The 22,208-nt window shown below is 37.7% G+C and overlaps 1 long non-coding RNA gene across 1 annotated transcript in view; it reads right to left on the reverse strand.

Moving 5' to 3' along the window:
- Window positions 1-22,208, reverse strand: part of LOC105383444 — an 83,072-nt gene that overhangs the window by 23,450 nt on the left and 37,414 nt on the right. The window contains exons 6-8 of the long non-coding RNA XR_007267072.1: window positions 17,358-17,471; window positions 16,592-16,764; window positions 15,331-15,435 (exon numbers count right to left, since the gene is read on the reverse strand). This is a non-coding gene — a long non-coding RNA (uncharacterized LOC105383444). The remainder of the gene's footprint in view (window positions 1-15,330; window positions 15,436-16,591; window positions 16,765-17,357; window positions 17,472-22,208) is intronic.

Here is a 22,208-nt window from a genome sequence, read left to right on the forward strand (position 1 = left end):
CAATATACCTTTTTTGGGCTATAACCTTTGCTGGGCAATCGACATCACCGGTCTTATGATCGCACGGCTTTTTGAAGTGGAGGCAGGTTGCACATTTTGGCGGCTCAGTTATTTTGGTGCAATCTTTCAATACGTGGCCTCTCTCCCCGCAGTGGCCGCACGTAGCGACCGTCTCCCGGCACGACTTGGCCGCGTGGCCATACTGCTGGCACTTGTAGCATCTGGTCACGATGGTGAAATCCTTTACGGGACATGACGACCAATTAAGAAAAACTCTACTTTGCCCTATGAGTACGTTCCGTATGAGAGCTGGAACTTCCAAAATAAAATTGCAGGTCTTGGCGTCTTTTTTACCAGATTTGTGGCTCAATTTGATGCTGCTCAGGAAAGACTCAAGTGTAGTGTCCTGGAGTTTGTCGGCGAGGTTTTGGTGGTACAGGTATTTGAAGACGTCTGAGTCCTGCATCTTCACTGGAACTCCGATGATAACAACTCTGGGCTTGCGTTTATGGGGCTCATCAATGGTAAGACCAGAGGTCGTCAACTGCTTGGACTGTTTCAGCTTTTCAATGTCTTCCTTCGAGTTAGTGCTAATTATTACACCACCATTCCTGGTTTTCCTTAGCCCTGTCACGTGAAGCTTCATTTCATTTGGGCATATAATTTTTTGAACAAGTGTCTTGGTCTCTTCACTTGACAGTTTGTCGCTGGGGTAGATAGCTACTGAACTCGAGCTTTTGGGCTGGATAAAAGGGGCCGGTCCTTTTTTCAGAATATCGGCAAAGGTGGTGGTGGAAGGATGAGGTCTGGAGGACTCATTTATGGAGGATTTAAGGTCTTCAATTGTTTTTACCAGGTCACTTTTTTCTTGAGCTACATCTAGAGCGGTTTGGGCTTGAATAGTCTTGTGCCCTAAGGCCTGGTGTAGGACAGCTATTTGCGAGGTCTCACTGCCTACTTTACGGCATAGGTTATGAATTCTAATTTTTTGGTCTGAATTAAGTTTCCCTTCAGTTGCAATAGAACAAATTCCATTTAGGTAGCACTCAATTCTGTTCAAGTAGTCCTGTAGCTGTTGCGTAGGCAGTACTTGGGCAATTACTCGAGGTGGACTCGGCACTGGCGCAGGCGGCTGGGGCGCGGGGGGCTGGGGTGGAGTGGAGCAGCAGGCCGCAGGCGTAGCCGTCGGGCTACGAGGCGTCAGCGCACTCATTTAACTGTCTTATTTGCACTTATATCCGAAACATTGTCTTGAATATAATAACTGAATATTTTTAACACAGTCTGCTATAAATCTAGGCCACGACTTAATAATCTGTTATTTAATTACTTTATTTGCCATGTACGTCCGTTCACGATGAGGGCCGAATGATAAAACGTACAATCCTCCTCTTTTTCGGTCTAGGGTTAAAAAGCAAATGGCTACAGCTCAATGAGGTCACGTCAGCACGTATTGGGGGTCACTTTATATTACGAAAAACGAAGACTCTATCTCGTGGTATTAAACGTGCCGATTGCACGACAGCTCCGTACCTTGATCACCAGTTTTGTCGAGTCAGGCCGATACGAATTCGATAGAAAAGTCACTGGAATTTGTATGCGTTTTATCCTAATATTATAAATGCGAAAGTAACTGTGTCTGTCTGTCTGTCTGTCTGTATGTTACTCTTTCACGCCAAAACTACTGAACGGATTTGAATGAAATTTGGTATACATACGATCTAGACCCTGGGAAAGAACATAGGCTACTTTTTATCCCGGAATTCCCACGGGACTACTTTTTAAGGCGAAGCGAAGCGCGCGGGAACATCTAGTTAGTTTATTTATTTATTTATTTATCAAATATGGAACACCAGCAGTTTACACAACACACACTGATAACTTATTCATCATTAAAAATTTCGTTGCGAAAACCATTTATAGGTGTACACGTCATTATCAAAGAATCTTATCTTAAAAACAACATAATATTAAAGTAGGAGTTTAAACATAAAGAAAATATAACGAACACTAACATTATTAGCTAAACTAAATTATTTGTAACAAAAACAAAATATTAAAATTACTTGTAACAAAACAAATTATTAGCAACAAAAAGATTGAATGAATGTAAAAATTATAATTATTTCACGCATATTTTTTTCTTAAAGATATTGAAGGAATCGTGAAAGATGTCAATATTTAATTTATGATTATACATATTATAAAGGTCACATAACCTATTGATTGGAGAGTGGGATCCAAGATTCGTACGAGATTGAGGTCCACTGAGTAGTTTTTTTATAGGATGTCTCGGAAGGTGATGCGGGATTGGGAAAGAGATAGATGCAACAATGTCAGGACAGTCCAATAAATTATTTAGAGTTTTATAGAGAAATATTAAATCATGCGTTTCACGTCTTTTTCGTAAAGAAGTTATTTTGAAGAACTTAAGTCGGTGCTCATAAGGAGATCTGTGGGAAATATTACGGGAAATAAATGCTAGATGGCGAGTGAAGGATCTTTGTATGCTTTCAATTCGTTGAGAATGTATTGAATAAGACGGGCTCCACGCCGAAGAAGAGAATTCCAGGTGACTCCGCACAAGGGAATTAAATAGTAACATTTTGGTCTCGGGCTTAAATTCTTTGCTATTGCGCTTTATAAAACCTAGCATTTGTGAAGCCTTCTTGATAATAATGTCAATATGGGATAGTTTATAAAACGTTACCGACAGGGGCGCTGACCAAGATGTCATACAAATTGATATGGAATTAAGCTACCGACTTTCGTCGATAGCACTTGTGCCTAGGCCTACAGTTCGTTAGTTTTTCGTCAGTATAGAGTAACCCAATTGTTACAACGCACCGGTCAATTTAGTTATGTGCCCGACAATTCGGTTACGCAGCGAGTAATTTGTCGGAGCAGATAGCATTATACAAGCATTTGATTGGCTTATTCGGGGTACGGTTGTGTTTGTGAAGCGATCGTGGATGTTACATGGGTGAACAGTATTGTAAATGGAGTGGAATGTAAAATGGAAATCAAGCCTATAACAAGACTGATAAGATAACATAACTTATAAATATGTAAGAAAAACAGATCTAAGTTTTTTGTTCTTGTTGAAATTTCAGGAGGAAAATAATTATATTTGTTCGTGTCGCACTAGATGTCTGAACAAACTGTAGTACAAGTATTTTTTATCAAAACTAAAATAAAATATCTTCAGGATTGCTTTGTTCCAGTATAAAGTGGCAGAATAAGCATCGTTTTACTATCGCGTAAAGTTTGTTAAGGGGATCGAAAACTAGCGATGTATTTTTGTATCAAAATATTTCAGTTTTAGATTATAAGTTACACGAAAAAATATTGAAATATCTGTTGAAACAATACCGAATATAATTAATGGTAACTTTTGTTTCGGTTTTAAATAAAGTATTTGACCCATTGTGTGTTATCATATCTGAAAGGATGACTTGGTAGGATATATCTAAGCCAGTCTTAATCACGACTGAATAGTAGTAAGTAAAGACATCGCACTTCACAGCTCAAGCAAGAAACACACAGACGAATCATTGGAATCATTCGTGCAACAACAGACATACGACAAACTTATAACCCGTTTTTTTCAATAGGGGGTAAAACAAAACATATTAAAACAGCGGGGGGGTAATGAGGGGGGTACATGCGTCTATTTGTCACATTATGTGGGCAATTACGACACATGCGGGCAGAAAGGGTAATCCACTCAAATATTCACAGCTCGTATGATTTTAATTAAACAACTCATGTGATTTATACAGATATTATTGATAAACGTTATATTTATTTTCTACACGTTGACAAAGAGGATTACAATTTGCATTCATACTGTACACCTTCCTATACAGACAAAAAAACGAACGAGAGATCTTGCATTCGCACGTTTAATACAACGAGATAGAGTCGTGGCTCGCGCAACAGCGCTACGAAACTTCGTCTTCCGTCATATAGAGTGACCCCTCTGAGGTTGCAGTAGTTCGTTGATGAATCTTTTCATTTTATACATAATTATATAAATCTGCTAAGGGGAAAACAATAAGGGCCTTACCACAAAAACTTAGATAGTATTTAACAGGTGTTTAGCGCTGTCAAACGCCTACAAAATCTGTCAAATTTCGTTTTAAACACTTGTTAAACAGTGTTTAAAGTTTTATGTGGTAGCACAGTAAATGTCAAAACTGGAAGGTCACTGACACGGCCCGACCTTTCTCTGTCACCCCACTAATGACAAATAATAACAATACGTTGGGCCCTGCGCCGACGCACAGTTGTATTATAGCAATGATTTGTTGGCTGTTTGAGATCGAGACGCGTGCACGCGCTATCAAAGTAAAAAGCATTGTCTATGGTGAGATGGATGTGACATTTAAATTTTAAATAATTTATTTGCAGCATGCGTTAACTGCGTATAGTGCCACAATCTTATCTGTTCCGGTGGCGACGTCGCTGTGATTGAATCCAGTGATGCCATCGATTAAATTTTGCCTATTTCTGGTTTAAACGACAACTCATTTCTGCTATTACCTATTTTTATAATTAGGTACATTCATAAGTATAGATAAATCAAAATATAGGGTCGATAGTAAATGAAAGAAGATATAATATATCAAACGACATTTGTTGTATAAAAAAATTGTCCACGGCGAACAGAAACAAAATTAGTTCTGATTATGTTCTGATATAAGACATTAAATCTAGATTTTACAATGATATAGGTGGGTAATATCTGTGCGTCGTGGGAATAACGAGATAGAAAACTATTGTACTTAATTATTATTTATTTATTTATGAACACTTTATTTTTTTAATTTTCTTAAGTAACAAGAAACAAGAGCATAAAATTAAAAGAAATTCAGACAATGTACAAAGGCTAATTGCCAAAAATCCATTTCTTCCAGCCAACCCTTGATACTCGTAGTAGAAGAAGAAGATGTCATTAATCATCATTATTTCGTCTAAAATCGCTGCTGGTGCGAGAAATTCTTCTTGGTATACTGCCTAAGGTATAGGTACTCAGCTTCACTCACACCTGTAATCAAAGAAAAATAAAGATTATATACTTTCATCACGACCCATCCCGTCCCCACTGCTGGGGTACGGGTCTCTCGGGAAAATATTAATAAAATTACATGTGAGTATATGGGTAAAATTATTCGTCATATTTGGCAACACTAACCTGTAGCCGCTGCAACTCGTTCTTCCAATTTTTCTAACGGAATTAAAGGCGCCTGAATACGTTATTCTTCCTGCATAAAAGCCAATATATCTAGTATTACTTTTCTTGCATCACTTTTCAGCGCTTTTGGCATTATTACACCCAGAAAATCACAAAACAAATTAAATAACGTAGCGTCAGCCTCTTCGCAGAAATTGACAACTCAAATAACGCGCAGAGTATGAAAGGACGTTTGACAATGACGTCTCGTTAGTACACATTTTGACCACCGGAACAGATAAGATTGTGGCACTATAACTGTAATTTTGAGGGCATTACGAACTTATTTTGACAAACGAATAAACAAAGTAGGTTATCTATGCTTTTCCACTTTTAAAATGTATAATGCCAAAGTCTCTAAAGTTTTTCCACGGGAAATTCCGGTATAAAAAGTAACAATGAAAGGTCCTCGATAATTATCAATATCTTTATCTGTAAGTACACCAAAAGTAAATGCGTAATGCGCCGTTTCAGCGTAACAGTTTGCTTAAAATAAGCCCAAGAAAACCAACAAAAGGACTTCTCACATGATATTCATAATATTATAAAATGCAGATGATAACATTTATAACATTAAATTTGAACCCGGTCGCTGCCGCATCCGTCCCCTACCTACTCTCGCTGGTCTCAATTACTCGTCTCTATTTATTCATACGATATGAATTACCATAATGAATGAATTACAGACCGACGTACCGACGCTTATTGAGTTATATGTAGATGCAGGCCCGAACACTAATATATGTTCACTCTTGAAGCTTTTGCTTGTAGTACTGTGTATTTTATGCCGTAGCACTTAAATAAGTAGGTACAGTTAGAAAAAAATAAAGGTAGTAGTATTATTTCATCGGGTATATAGCTGAAATAAGTGTATTTTTTGTAAAATAGCAAGATTTATTTATACGCGGTGTTTAAAAAGTGGTACCAATTCTATGTGGCTCGGTGTTTATAATTTAATTTTCATGTTTTCGGATTTTCCTATATAATCTCTAGTGGGTAACTTCATCATAATATTTTATTCTTGAAGAATATTCGTTAAATAATCGTTTGGAATCAATATCAGAAGACATTGAAATTTTAAAATAAAAAATAAATTATCCTTTGATCTAATTTTGAGCAATGACATTAGCGAATCCCGTGGGAATAGCATTGTCAATCAAGCGAGGGGTCATGATCAGAGGAGCCGGGATAACTACCGCACGTGTAACTTTTTTAATTTGCAAATATATCTGTGATAATAAGTGCCAATTTCGCCATAGTGGGTTAGAGCATAACCAGCAAATTATTGTTTGACTTTTGACACATCTGTCAATAATTTAATATGGAGATGACGTATAATTGATCAACCTTTCCCTGGTTACGAGTTACGATCTTACCGACTATGGATAAATTGGAGCTAAGACTATAGATATAATATAGTTTCTTAAACGGAGTGTCCGTGATCAAACGAAAGGTCTTGACTCACAGGCTTTTTTCTGTGCAACTTTAGTTAGTTTTTTACTGTTATGCCTAAGTCATATAATTTGCTCTAAAAATATACCATAAGCTTGACAAAATATAAAGTAGAAATATAAACTAAGTATGTCTTTTATCTAAACTGTATCAGATACTGGATAGAGAAGATTGTATCTAAAACTGCCATTTAGTTGCAAACAGCTATCGATTCCTAAATCAAGTGCTTCCCGCCTTTTCAGCCGTAATGGCGTCGTTTCCGGCACGCTGACCGGAAGTGTGAGCGCGGGCTTAATGCGCCTCTCAAACTGGACAAAATGTAATTTATTTTGAGATAAAGTTGTAAGTAATTTATGTAATTAGACCGATTGAATTGTGTCTTAGATTAATTAGTATAATAATGCTATTGATCCATGCAATGACTTTTGAAGTTTGAAGAAATAAAATTTAGTTTCGGTTTCAATTCAAACATTTATACCTAATCTCTAATCTTTAATCTCACGGAATTCTGACAGTTATCAATTTTTGACATGTCAGAGATCACAAACTTTTTTGGCTGGGTACTTTTTTCAATACGAGTCTGAACATCAGTTGTATCCGGACAATTTTCTATATTATATTTTTAAATATTTAGAATGATGGTCTTTACGTTAGGCGCAAAAGAACCACGAGGACGCTTCTTTCTGGGAGAGAGAAAGTCTGACTCTTGTGCTCTGCCAGATGGGGCCGCTTCCTGGGAAGGGCCAGGTTGTGGCTCCATAACGTTTATAAAAATCAACAAACTATCACAACGCGAAAGGTCAACGATAAGAAACCGGCCAAGTGCCAGTTGGACTCGCGCACTGAGGGTTCCGTACAAGTCTACTTACCTGAGATATTTTTCCTTTTAATTTCATCATTATGTACATCTATATGAAATATTAGCTTGATATCTTTAACCGTTTCTGAGAAAAAGGGTGGTAACAGACAGACGGACAACAATAAGGGCTCCATTTTTCCTTTTCAGGTCAATCGTTTCCGAGATATTCGTGGACAAACATACATACCAACAAACATATAAACATACTTATACAATAAAAAATTTCATATTTGTTTATTAGGCTTAATGGATTGTCATATGTTAATATGGTGCAGTTCCAATAATCTTACATAGGTACCTATATACCGAACATATTATGTACAAACTTACCGAATTGAGAACATTTATTTGAAATCGATTAAAAATGTTTGTTATCCCTGAATTTAGTAGCAAGTGATGCCATGCTAAAGAATAAAATAAAGTAATTAAAATTAATTCGATACAATGGTCGTGAGTCGTGATTTTACTTAATATTATAAATGCGAAAGTTTGTGAGTATGTGTGTATGTATGTATGTGTGTACCTTTGTTACTTCTTCACGTCAATACAACTGAACCGATTTTAATGAAATTTGGAATGGAGTTAGCTGACACCCTATTAGCTATTATGTGTTAATCCAGGGAATTCCGCGATAAAAAGTAGCCTTTTTATCGCGGAATTCCCACGGGAAAACTAATTAAGGTGAAGCGAAGCTCGGGGCAACAGCTAGTATTGAAATATTTGTTATTTTAGTATTACCTACTTCACTTGAGCAAGTAAATATTTAGATTTATGTTTTTCTAGGAAAACATTAAAAAAAATATTGCCCTTAAATGGATCCAAATTTTACCTTTTTTCGGTGAAGAGCTTTTTTAGTGGTATCATTAATGAAATGTCAGAATTCCGCGGAATTAAAAATTAGAGTATAGCTCCTATATTTTAACCAATTCATCCTCCCATATTTATAGTAATAGTATTATTTTCAGGAAGCACTAAATTTTAGTTTTTTTTTATCACATAAAATACCTCTCTAGTCACGAAATTGACTAACAAAATAATAAGGAAATGAAAGCTTTCTATTCCCGCTAAAATCTGAGTTTCATCACAATGGCGGCGTTTCCGGCGATGACCGGAAGTGCTTGTGCTAATACGATAGCTGGCGCGGCAAAGCTGGCTTATCGCGCCTTGCGATCCGCCATGTTGTTTTTAACGCATAGACAAGGTAAATAACATGTTGTGTGTTAGAATTTTGTTTTATTCTTCCTTATTTATTGCTTTATCTTCTATAAAGCTGTTTTATCCATGTACTTAAACGCTTCGAAGACTTCCAGGTTTTGATTAAAATGTTATTAGAATATCCAAAAGTGATAAAGTAGCTAGTCGTAGTTTCGAATGCGTTTTCTAGTTTAATGACCTCTCTTCAGAAAGTTTACTGATTAAATCCAACATCTCTGTCCACAAAAGCTGGCATCCATAACTTGCTAAGTAAATGATTAAGTAAAACACAAGTTTGACGTTCGCAAGTCGATTAGCGGAACTGAAACCAACTTAACCCTGATCATAATTATAGGCAATTCAACTTTCAAGTTCATTCGATTAAATACAATCTTCCACTAAGTGGATGAGACGGGCGCAACTTGCTAACAGTTGCTGTGTGGAAACAGTAAGGGTACCTACTTTTAATCTGAAACACAGGAAAAACTCTGTTATTTCCTAGTTCAGAGCAGTATTTCACCTACCTTTAGCATTAAGATTTGACCTATTTTTAAAATACTACCTATAGTTTTCTGAATAAATATTATTCTATTCTATTCTATTCTTAACTTATTAGTTTACACTAAATTTTGATATTTTAAAGTTAAAATTTGTGGTACACAAAGGCCACTATTCCATGTAAATAATTTTAAGTATCTGCTAGAGTTTTATTTTATAAGAAGTAGGTACTTACGAACATAATATACGTTTATTAAAACGAGGGAGTTCTAATTATTATGAGGTGTTTAAGGAATTATGTTTGGGTGTATTAAAGCTTATTTATTTATTTATAATAACTTTATTGTATACTAAAATAAACAGTTACAAAATTTTTACTTAAAAGTAGTGTTTACAAAGGCGGACTTATTGCCAAGAAGCAATTTCTTCCAACCAACCTTTGTTTGGTGGAAAACTAAAGAAGCGATACTACTGTCCCCGGCTGTATCCAAGTTGGTCGAGTCGTCCAACGATAATTCAGTTTGAACTTTTCACTCCATCTGCGAGTTGCCTGTCGACTTCTGTACTCGAATGTACTATAATAAGTACAAGCACTTTAATATGTATAAATAATATAATTAGTAGGTACTGGTATACTGCGATTTATGTAGGTTACTTGACCAAAAATGGTGAAAAAACACAAACAGTAGCAGCTAAAAGCGAAAATAGTAAGAGTTTCCACCCACCTTTACGTAATTTATTTATATTTTAAATTCATATACTATTTACGATGCATGATACTGTAAGAGAAGCTGTAAGTCTTCATTCAGTGCAAATTATTAGCACTCCAAGCAGGTTATGTTATTCTTATAAGAACCTACAAACTTTTCTTAATATGATGCAGGAAAATTTGATTATTTTTGTACACAGGCAATATCGTCCGGCGGTATTAAAACAACGGTGTCCCAGTTATGAATGAATCATATATTTCATTGACACAGCTTATTAGAAACCTGACTATTCCAAATACGAATTACACCCTCTGTAGAGGTTTATAGCCCTAAATATGCCATAGATATGCTACTAAATAGATAACACAGACGATAGATATCAATACCAATTAGTTACAAATAAGCCTAATAGAGGTCGTTGCCAGCGCCTCTGATAGCGATTGAACATACCGCCCGCCATGGACACACTGTCCATCAAATAAACTGTAGAAATCGCTATAGGTACATTGAAATAAACAAAACTAAAAGTACACAAATCTCAGTAACAAAAACAAATAGTACACATATTACATTACATAGACAACACTTAAAATATAAATAACAACTCAACAAAACAAATAGTAACTGGTAAAACACAAAGTTAGTGTTTGATCACTTGACAATCTCATTACATCTTAAACTATCCACACGGGTGAGCTTGTCCAACCCAGCATGCCTTGCTGCTATGTCACCATAAAGTCCATGAGCCCGAGTCATACTATTCTCCCTTACAACACAAATATCTCCGACTCTAGGTTCAGGTGTTGGATGTGCACATTTGTACTTTACATACTTGCGTACATAAAACCTAGCAAGGTTTATCCTATCGAACACCCAATACTTGAATCGTAAGTTCAATTTAAGGAGCCTGAGGATTGGTTGTTTCACCCTTTCGTCACCACCAGCCTCATCAACATCACCGCCCACCCTCAGGGCTCTCTTGGAACCAATGAACGGATTCAGATTGGTGTTTCCTGTGTTCTTTGACCCTACATAATAAATAACAGTAGATGTTGCATTTGACTTCAACTCTAGACCAGCTTCTGCTACCTGTTCGGGGGTGCTCAACTCTTCTGCAACTTCAATCAACAGATTGGATAACAAAACTACTCCATACGGCTCTAGACGAGGTACGGAGATCTGTTTGATCGGAGCTACCATCTGAACTGTGACTAAGTTCACGTACTCTTCCTCCCCCCTTGCATCTACGATGCGAAACTCCGCGGCTGCGGCAAATGCTTCAAAAACTGTTTGCAATACATCTGTCATCTGTTTGTGAATATCGATACCTTGTTGTACAGATTGACAGCCCGCCAGTACATCAGCCCTGGCAGCAGTTTCTGTAAACATCTGCTCGCGCTCTCGCTCTACTTCTACCTCTTCATCGACTATCTGAGAATGCTGTGACTGTAATTGCCAAAACCCTTGAAAATCATCCTCAGATATCTTTGCGTGATTATTAACAACACTTGTGGTGGAACAGAGCTTGTTGTCCTTGCATTCGTTGGTGACTTGGCCGAAAAGAATCCAACCAAGTTTTGTCATTTGGGCCAATGGGGTACCAGGAGGGCCCCTGATTAAACCATCGACTATAATTTGGCCACAAACCTCTGCCCCTAACAACAAGTCAATCTTGCTGGGGGTTGCGAATGTAGGATCTGCTAACTTTACCTGAAATAACTCTGACCACCATTGAAGCTTCACTTGTTGATCAGGAATAGAACTTGTAAGTTCTCTCAAAACGTGTGCCTTGACCTTAAGTATACAAGCAGGGTCGTGTAGTGATTGAATTTGTATTTCTACGACATACTTAGAAGCACATGAAGGCTTCTTGTCACTACCGACACCTGAGACAACACATTTGTGGGGCACTCTTTGTAACTGCAGACGCTGCACGGCAGCTTCGGTTATGAAAGAGGCTTGGGAACCCTGATCTAACAGAGAGCGAAGCACGTTGTTCCCTGCTGAAGACTCGACCTGCACTAAAGCAGTAGCTAGGAGAACCTGACTCTGCATATTAGTGGAACAGGAAACAACCTTGTTTGATTCACCTGGGACAGTTGGTGAATCGAAGGGCGTAACTCCTTCCTCGACTTTGTTCTCGGACAACCTTACGGGACATTTTTGTGTATGTAAGAGAGAATGGTGCTTTTTGTGACACACTCGGCATCGTGTGGTCACCCTACAAAGGTAAACGGTGTGGTTCGCTGCTAGACAATTAAAACAAAGCTTGCTGCTTTGGACAAACTCACGCCGCGTCCCTACATCCTCCTTACCAAAACTTTTACAATTTGCAATTTTGTGGGCATCTGAGCAATATTTACAGGTTACTGAAGAACTTTCAGTTGTGTACAGTGACTTTACATGATTATTGTGAGAGTGTTGAGTTACCTTTGCATTACCTTTACCATCTAAAAACTCTAGAGATCTAAATCTTTGCTCAAGAAACTCTTTGAAAACCATTAACTCTGGTAGTTCTGATGATGAATCGCTGGTCCTAGCTTCCCATAACTTTCTCGACTCTGGATCCAGTTTTATAGAGATTACATAGATGACCATAATGTCCCATGACTTGATATCTACACCCAAACTCGACAGTGCATGAAGACATTCATTTGTTGTATCTAGCAACTCCTTGATTGCACCAGCCGATTCACCTTGAAGAGGTTTCTGACTAAACATTCTTTTAATTACACAATTTGCCAAATATTTTTTATTATTGTACCGCGACTCTAATTGTTTCCAACAAACTTCAAAGTTGTCTCTACTTATAGGGATGTGTCTGACTAACTGCTCCGCTTCACCTACAAGGTAGCCCTTTAAGTAGTGTAGTTTCTGAACTTCGTCTAAGGAATCGTTTGTTCGGATTAACGAGTCAAAGAGATCTCTGAAGGTAACCCACTCATCATATTTGCCAGAAAAGGTTGGTATGGATATCTTAGGCAATCTTATGTTACTACTACTATCGCTCTGCTTCCCCGACCCCGAAGGCGCAGGTGTCTGAATCAACCTTTGCAATCTACTCAACTCTCCCTTTAACTCAGACTTATATTCGATATAAATCTCTTCAGTTGATTCATACACATTGCCTTTCATATAATTAGACGCATCTAACATTTTAGCATCTACCTCGGTTATCATTTGCCTATGCGTATTATAGAACAATGTCCAATCTTTCTCTAAGTTCTCCAACCTAGCCTCTACATACGCCGCAGTACGCCGCTCTTTGGGCGCCTTTTTATAGTTGACTCTACTTCTTGAAATATTATTCTGAGTGTCAGTTTGAGTTTTAATGTAAGTTTCCATTTTGAAATTACAATAGTCTATGCCAAATCGATGATTAAATTTTGAAAAGTTTGTTTATGTTCGAATCCAAATGTCAATGTCAAACTGAAATAACAAACTCTTGACAAGTCAACAATGTAAACAAAGCGAAAATATTTAAACAAAGAGGTCCATAAACTAAAGCGTAAATTTTCAACGTTTTTTCTTGTCTTGACTTTAAGGTTCTAAATTGTCTGACTCTCTTGAATATACCATTCACCCGATCGGCCTCCACTCAGAACAATGAAATTAATGTACTCACTCACTGCACAAGACACTAAACCTGTCTTGCTCGTCGACTGTCCCGCCACCAGGCGGGGTGCGCGGTGCGCCGTCGCGGGGGCTCCTCCTCGGCTCCGCAGCCGCAGCTCGTCCTCGGGGTTGCCGCTCCCCGCAGGTCTCCGACTGCAGCCAGGCTCCTTCCTCCGCTCCCGTTCAGGCACAAGCACTGAGCACTTTTCACAAACTTTTTATTTATTTATTTTATTTATTTTATTTATTTATTTATTTTATGGAAAACTTACAGCTAAAATTTAACAGTATAACACTAAAAGTAAACAGTTGAAAGCCAATTACTAGTTTTCACTAATTGATAACAGAGTATACACAAATGATTCCTATGTATGCAAACATACTAACCTAACTGGAAACACGAAACTAAACTAAGCTAAATAAAATATTATTTATACCTACAATATGATATGAGTATTACATAAAATAACCGTTAAGTAAATAATGTTACTACTAATCATAAATAGTTGAGCTAAACTTATTAGTTAGATTATAGCTGATAGAACGAGCGAGTTTAGCCGACGATAGCTTTATTGCCAGCACCATAGGTAGCTTTATTCGACTCGTATAAGGACCATGAAAAATCGCAAGGTCGTCCGGCGGTATAGAAACAACGGTGTCCCAGTTATGAATGAATCATATATTTCATTGACACAGCTTATTAGAAACCTGACTATTCCAAATACGAATTACACCCTCTGTAGAGGTTTATAGCCCTAAATATGCCATAGATATGCTACTAAATAGATAACACAGACGATAGATATCAATACCAATTAGTTACAAATAAGCCTAATAGAGGTCGTTGCCAGCGCCTCTGATAGCGATTGAACACGACTTATTGTAATAAGCACTTTATATTTCTTTGCTTCTAACTAAACTGCGACCTATATTGTCCAAGTCCCTACTCCCAAGTATCTTGTGTGGCACAATGTAATTAGAGTCGATTAGCGCAGTTGTATCTTAATTGTCTATTAGCCGCAACCGTCGTTTAGTCACGTCCCGTCATGGCTACACACGCATTCTGTAAATATGTTGTTATGGCTTTCCAAGAAGATATCATCATGTAAACCCCTACAGGGTGTTACAAAAAATAAAAATTCCTTTTCCTATGGAGAACGAATATTTTTTTCGCGAATTCCAAAACTCGTAGAACAAAAGTTGTCCAAAATAGCCCCCTGAGTCACCCCCTTTCGGTTTAGTATACCCTTTATCCAACACCTGTATACAGAAGGAAAGTTGGCTAAAGCTGATCGGTCAGTTTCATACTGTTTCTTATTATTTCTAGAACAAAGAAATAGATAAGAACAGGTAAAACCTTCACTTTTGCACATACACTTTTTTGATCACTTTGGGGGTGCGAATGCGGATGGTATCTTTCAAATGCGTACGACGCCATTGGACCGCACTTTGCTACGCGGCCACTATTCGTCTGTATTATGTCAAGGGAGCGCTCCGTAAGTATGGCCGCAGATTTACTCAAGTTACATGATTTTTAGGATAGAAATAGACATCATCATCACAACCCATCACATCCGCACTGCTGGAGCCCGGGTCTCCTTCCAACGGTGATAGGATATTAAGCCTACCCCAGATCGAAATAGTAAAAAAAAACGCCGAAATAAGCGGCATATGTAGGCTGAAGGACGCATCATGTATGCGTCCTTCAGCCTACATATCCTAAGAAAAAGAAGAGTTAGTTAGAGATGTCTCATGTAGGTACTCACTGGTCGAAGGGTGAGAAGATGTGGTGTTGCGGGCGCGGGTCCGGTGCCTCCCGGGAGCCCACGCTGCCCACCGACGGGGCCGGGGACGCGCCGCTCGCCTCCGATCTGGTCAGGGTGGACGAAATCATTAGTGGAACCGATCCTTATGTTACCATGAGGGGTTTTGCCATCACCGAACATTAGCAATCTGAGATAACTTGTATGCATCTAACGGAAGCTTAACTTTCATGGTTCTGACCATAGAACAACGCGGACTCGGGTGAACCCTCTTCTGACGGATGTTTAATAGGCGAGGGACTGCTTATGGATGTTTAATTGCTTATGTGTTGTTGGTGCTACGGTAGCAGAAGGATGGAAAGAAAAGTTAGAACAATCGGTTTGGTAATGTTAATTAGAGGAGGATAGGAAGGAATGATATACAGTGAAACCTGGTTAAGTGGGACCTGGATAAGTGAGAAACCTCCATAGCTGGAACTCATGCTGAGGTCCCAACACTTTGGCACTTTACCTCTATAACTGAGACAGCGAGTAAATTTTATATGCATAAACCTCTGTAACTGAGATCACATTCTTTGTTTTACTCATTCTTATTCTACTTACAAATTCCACACGTAATTCCAAGTACGTAATTACAAATTTTGAGCTTCAGTTCAGTTCAGTTCAATGTATTTATTAATCAATTACCTTCAGTTTTAGTTTCGCTTTACTATCATACAGATGTTTAAATTTGAAAAATGCCAAAACGAAAGCTACAATTGTTATCATTACGTGAAAAACTGAATTTAATATCCTTTTATGAAAGTGGGAAGACACGCGAAGAAGTTTGTGCTGAATTTGAAATTAAATTAATTTTATTTAATGATCGCACCTGTATTACTGAAATAACCTGTATTCTCACCTCTATTAATGGAACCCTCTGTAAATGAGACATATATTTATTTATACCTGTATATCTGAGACACTGGGTAAGTGGAATACCTCTATAAGTGAAACGATATTGCAGGACCCTTGAAGTCTCACTTAACCAGGTTTCACTGTACTTAACGCGGCTGTCAAAGAAGAATAAATGAGCCAAAAGAGAGGTTAGAGATGGCAATGTAATTTTTCAGGCACATATCTTATCGAGATACGATATATAACATCACGAGATATATTATCGGTTTTTCAACAATACGTGAACCACAGAACCTAATCCGGCCCTTTGATACATATTTCCGGCGCTCCTTAGTAAATACCTGCATCCAGAGATTCCTTCGCTTACCTTTCAGGCCTAGGCGAGGTGTTAGGCGACCGCTGGGGCGACCTCACAGGCGAGCGCGGGGGCGAGCGGTGCGGCGAGCGGCGCGGGGAGCCGGGCGTGGGCGGGGGCGAGGCGTGCGGCGAGGCGGGGGACGCCTCTGCCGAGCCTCGGGACATGCCGCACTCGGATGAGTTCTGGTAGATCAGGATAGCCAGTAAGTATATTATACGCTGAGTTGCAAAAAGGAACATTAAGCTGATGGCATTAAATGTATGTATGTCTCTTTCTGTCCGTATACTGTCAAAGCAAGGCAGCTATACATATTTTAAGGTCGGTCACCATTAGGTAGCTAAAAGCTTTCTGCAACTCAGAGTAAGTGCTTATATTATAGTCTTGAGGCAGAATATCACTAAGCCATAATGAGTAAAAGTTTCCCAGATTGTCAATTTCAAGAGACGGTTCCTCTTCAGACAACGTTAGAGAAATACCATGTGTTGTTGTTGTTTTCAGATGGAGAACGCTAAGGTCAGAGTGGTGTAGTGCTCCTTATGAGAGACCTATGTCCAGAAGTTTTGACAAAGTTGATGTTACACTAAGTGCCAATTTCTCCATTGTCGGTTAGAGCATAACCGAGTATTAGCGGTTGACTTTTGACACAGCTGTCAAGAATTTTATATGGAGATGACGTATAATTGATGAACCAATCCCTGTAGATAAATGACTATGGTGATATTAGGGCTTAAAATACTCAACTATACAGAGGTCTTATAACGAAGTATGCTTGTACCTTATCGTCGCCGGGGTCTCGCTTGGCCATCATCTCGACTCCTTCCCTCTTCCTCTGCTCTTCTTTTAGCCGCTCCGCTTTTCGCCATTTCGCCCTCCGGTTTTGGAACCAGACCTGTGGGAAATATTTTTAGTTTAGCCCTCCTTAAGAAAGAGCTCTTGAGCCCATGTCCCGATATGAACATCATTAATCATCATCAGCCAACAATAATCTATAACTGGATATACAGGGTGTTGCAAAAAGGGTATACTAAGCCGAAACCTAAGTGTGCAGCATGTTATACCTGAGCCCGGAAATGACACCAGTATGTCCACCCTGTATAACTTTAATTTAGAAATTAATAAATATAGTTTCGTTGTTATAAACATACGCCCATTATAAAGCGCGAATTCAATCTAGATTTCAAATGTATGTGTGTGTGTGTGACAAAATAAATTTATCGATTAAGAATTTTAAATTTGCTTATCCGACCAGCCCCAAAATATATTATTATATTCCCCATTTCCACCAAAATCTTCATAATCTATCATCTCCTAAGCTTATAACCAAGTTATAAAAGAAAAATACACGTTGTAAGACGCGTAACCTGCTCCAGTAATATCAATAAAGAATATTATCAGCCGCTCCACCTAATTCTATGATAATGGTGTTTGCGAACAGCCACGGCATAAAATAAAGAGAGTTTGGGAGACATTTTCGTGACATTGTACACAATAACTAGGTAATCGATTTTATACATTATAGGTAGGTACTTTTCTGAAAAATTTATGACATTAAACATGGTAAGTTATAAAAATTTATAGAGTACTTATATTTATACACCAAGAAATAATTAAAAAAAATACATTATCAACTTAGTTAGGGTACATAAGGCGAAATTATCGCTATAGCAATATCTCTTACAGACAACGTTTGGATGTTAAACTTGTACAAAATCAATTGATTAAGGTATCTCGTCTACATAACTTTGAATTATGAACTCTGTGAAAGTTGAATATAAATGTTTTATTAGGTCTACGTCTAAGGGCCAAATTCACGGGTTGCACAGAAATCTAAGTTTTATTAAACTACGATTTCATTAATCACGATTGCCGATTTCGTCTAACTGCGTTTAGAGTAACCTGAAATTCATCGGTGCTATTTTAATCTCGTTTACGTCACCGGTGTTTCAGCTACAGACGAGCCAGCAACACTGAAATGCGTTTAGTTATTGCGTCGCTCCGTACATACTTTTTGCCTATTTTGATTTCAAGCAATGGAGTAACAAAACGTTTTGACACATTATAAAACAAAAAAATAATATATAGTGCCACAAACTTATCTGTTCCGGTGACAGCTCACATAAATGACTAATATTTCTTAATTCTATAAGATTTTAAGTTTGCTCGTATTGTTAATTCGCTCTTGCGGTGTTATTAAACCCATCTAATCATTTACAATATACAATTCATTAGTAAGTAATGAGATATGGATCAATTTAGTTCGCTCTCACCGGAACAGATAAGTTTGTCACACTATACGTCGTTGTCAAAGCGTTGTTATTTGCTCAGTGGTTTGTTTATGACGTTTGACAATGACAGCTTTCTATAACTGCGTTTAGCAACGCTAACTGGCCAATTTATAGCAGTTACAGCTGTAACTGTGTTTTGCTCTAATCTTGGTTAATATTGGTCGGTGAAAATCGAAATGAGCGTATAAGCTCGTTTATAGCATAAACTGCGTTTTCGATCCTTCTAACGACGTTTAATTACTTCGGTGAATTTTGCCCTAAAATATTAATTCACAGCCCTACTTACACGAACAGATAAAAAGTTATAGGGCCGCACATCGGCTTATGGGAGATTATAATTTTAACCAAATTAGCTTACGATCGCTGAGGGATAGCCGGCTTCTGCTCTGGGCAAAGATTAAGTGAGATTCAGAATGGATACCCCTCTGTTAAGTTTTGAGTCCAATTATCACAGACCAATAACGACGGAAACATGAGACCTAATTTTTTATTATTATTTGTCAGCTTCTTCAAGCAATTTCAGCGCAAGTTGTTGTTGTCTCTACATTTATAAGTAGTTTGAATTTTGATAGAATCTAAATTATGGCTAAAATGTTAATTTTTTGTTAGTGATATTATGGAATTGTGGAGAAGAATACCTATTTCCACATCTGCACTAGCTTTGACAAGGGATTTCATAGCACTCTCGCACCGACCTTATTAAAACTAAATTGCGAAAATTGTAGCGCAAATTTGTACGTACAACCCTAGTTTAGAATAACCGGCTTAACATATCACCAGCATAACGTGACCGCTCGTAGCAAACAAATAGTTCTAACACAGAGGTCTAGTAAAGCTGGTAGTTTGCACCAGGGGTGTGTCAAAAAGTCGAGTTAAAAGTAGGGTGTTCTAATGTATTGTTAAATAGTATCGACATATCGCATTTTGTGGATTAGCTAATAGATGTGGTTTGTAAGTTTGTTTGCCAGTGTCGGATGTTAATAAGTGTAGTGAAAATCGGACATTTGGCGGCGGCAAGTGGATTTTGGGATTAAGGGTGAATGCGTGTGGGATGTAATGTAATGTCTTTACATACTTAAATCCTACGATTTACGTGCAGATTTTCCTATTTATATTTAAATACTAGTTAGTTTTGGTAATGTTTTGTTTATTGTGTTAGAGTGAATCGTATTAGAACAGTGCCGTATATATTAGATCATAATTATTCATTTGCAATTTGACATTATGATTAGCTGTATTTTCATTTTCCACAATTTATTTATTTTCTAAATCACCCTTTAAGAAATCGCTAAGCAGAAAACTTATAAAATACAACATACAACTAAACCTTCAAATAAATGAAGGAAATTCCCTTTACGTGTGTAAAACTGAACACAAAACCTTGTTTTATAAAACAAACAGACACTTGAACGATCACTCTCCGCCCCTCACTCGATCTCACAGCTTCATTCAACGCAATCACCCTCCGTTCAATGCGACAAGGTTGTATCTTTACTCAAACACATGTCCAATTACCCCCCTGTCACTTCAACCCTGCCAACGACCAAAACAACTTGACCCACCGTGTACCCTTAACAGGATTTAAGCGTGAACGTGTCGCGGTGCGTCAATGGATTGACAGAGGTCAACTTCAAATGGTTTTTAGTTATCAAGGGGAGGAGCGTATAAGGGTGATTACTGATTACTTGCCTACTATGAAAGTAACAATAGCGGGTAAACGCTAAATAACAATCGCTTATTGTTACAAGTGAGGTGTTAATTGTTATTTTAGCGGGTGGTCCGCTTAATTGGTTTTTTATTTGAGTAGCTATTAAACATATTGTTGTTATGCGTTTTTGTGCTAATGAACAAGTGCCCTCGTTTTGAGTGGGTACTCTATCATGGAGTGTTGTGTACCAACGCAGTTGTTTGTTACGGCTTAAAAAACACTTGGTGCTTTTATGATGTCTTAAAAATGCTTTGATTAATATTAGAGTGACAACTAGAGGTACATCTCGTTTAAATGAATTACGGTGGAACCTTTATCTGTACTGTACTACATTTTTTTCATCAATCTATCTATCTGTCTTATCCATTACGCCACGGGACCCCAAAAAAAACATAATCGGCTATAACTCAGGAATTAATATAATTAATACATAAGACCGCGTTGCCAAAGGTTGTAACCTATCAGGGATGTTGTAATAAAATCGTTCCTATATACTGGCCACGACACAGGCCCAACCTAGTCTGGTAGCCCCTGGAATGACACGAACTAAAAATGACACCAAATTTTATTATTCCCTACCATTTTGTACCTATAATAAAATTGTGTCTCATATTTTTAAAATGAAAATTATTTATATTTTTTCATTTCAATTTCATTTTTAATCTTAGTCTCTAGCGAGTAGAGCATAGCATACAAACTCATTATCCTCATCGTGAAATCCTTCCAAAGGAGCGAACCTCTAACAAGCTAAACACACAGCTTGCTTTAATTTCTGAACGGCCATTAACCGCTAAGTAAAGACTGAAGAGGCAACACACGTCTACTTACAGTTTAACTTGAAGGGTAATTATGTCAGCGCGCGCTAATGTTTTAAAACACTCCACAGTTTACGGGTTAACGCGTTGCAAAACTTATTAACGAGTTGGTAAGTGTGTGTGTACCTTAATGCAAGCGGGGAATTATTGAAAATGTGATTGTAATAAAATTATGATCAGAATCAGAATTATTCATTTATTATTAAAACTACATAAAGAAAGAAAGAAAGAAAGAAAAGACATTTATTTAGAGCTACACGAATACACCACTTACACAGAAAAACAATTTACATATACGCTAATAACACAACCACAGGATAGTACACAAAACACAAAACAAGAAAACGAAAAAAAAAATAGTTAAGATACATACAAAAAATACACAAGAAACAAATAAGGGATACCTAGCCAGTCTGTGTTGGTGGTGCACATACATATGCTCACGACTCTAATCGTAAAATGGGTAGTCACCCGCAAGCGAGTCACCCGCTTTTCGCTGTACATTTGTACTCATGTGATGGATCGCGAGTCGTATCCTTACTAATATTATAAATGCGAAAGTAACTGTGTCTGTCTGTCTGTCTGTCTGTTACTCTTTCACGCCAAAACTACTGAACGGATTTGAATGAAATTTGGTATACATATGGTCTAGACCCTGGGAAAGAACATAGGCTACTTTTTATCCCGGAATTCCCACGGGAAAACTTTTTAAGGCGAAGCGAAGCGCGCGGGAACAGCTAGTTATTAATAAACATAGCTATACTTAAAGGATATTACAATACAAGTTATAAATTTTGACTGTTATTTTTTACCAGCGT

The sequence above is a fragment of the Plutella xylostella genome, chromosome 3 (assembly GCF_932276165.1).
Source record: "Plutella xylostella chromosome 3, ilPluXylo3.1, whole genome shotgun sequence".
NCBI classification, from domain to species: Eukaryota; Metazoa; Arthropoda; class Insecta; order Lepidoptera; family Plutellidae; genus Plutella; species Plutella xylostella.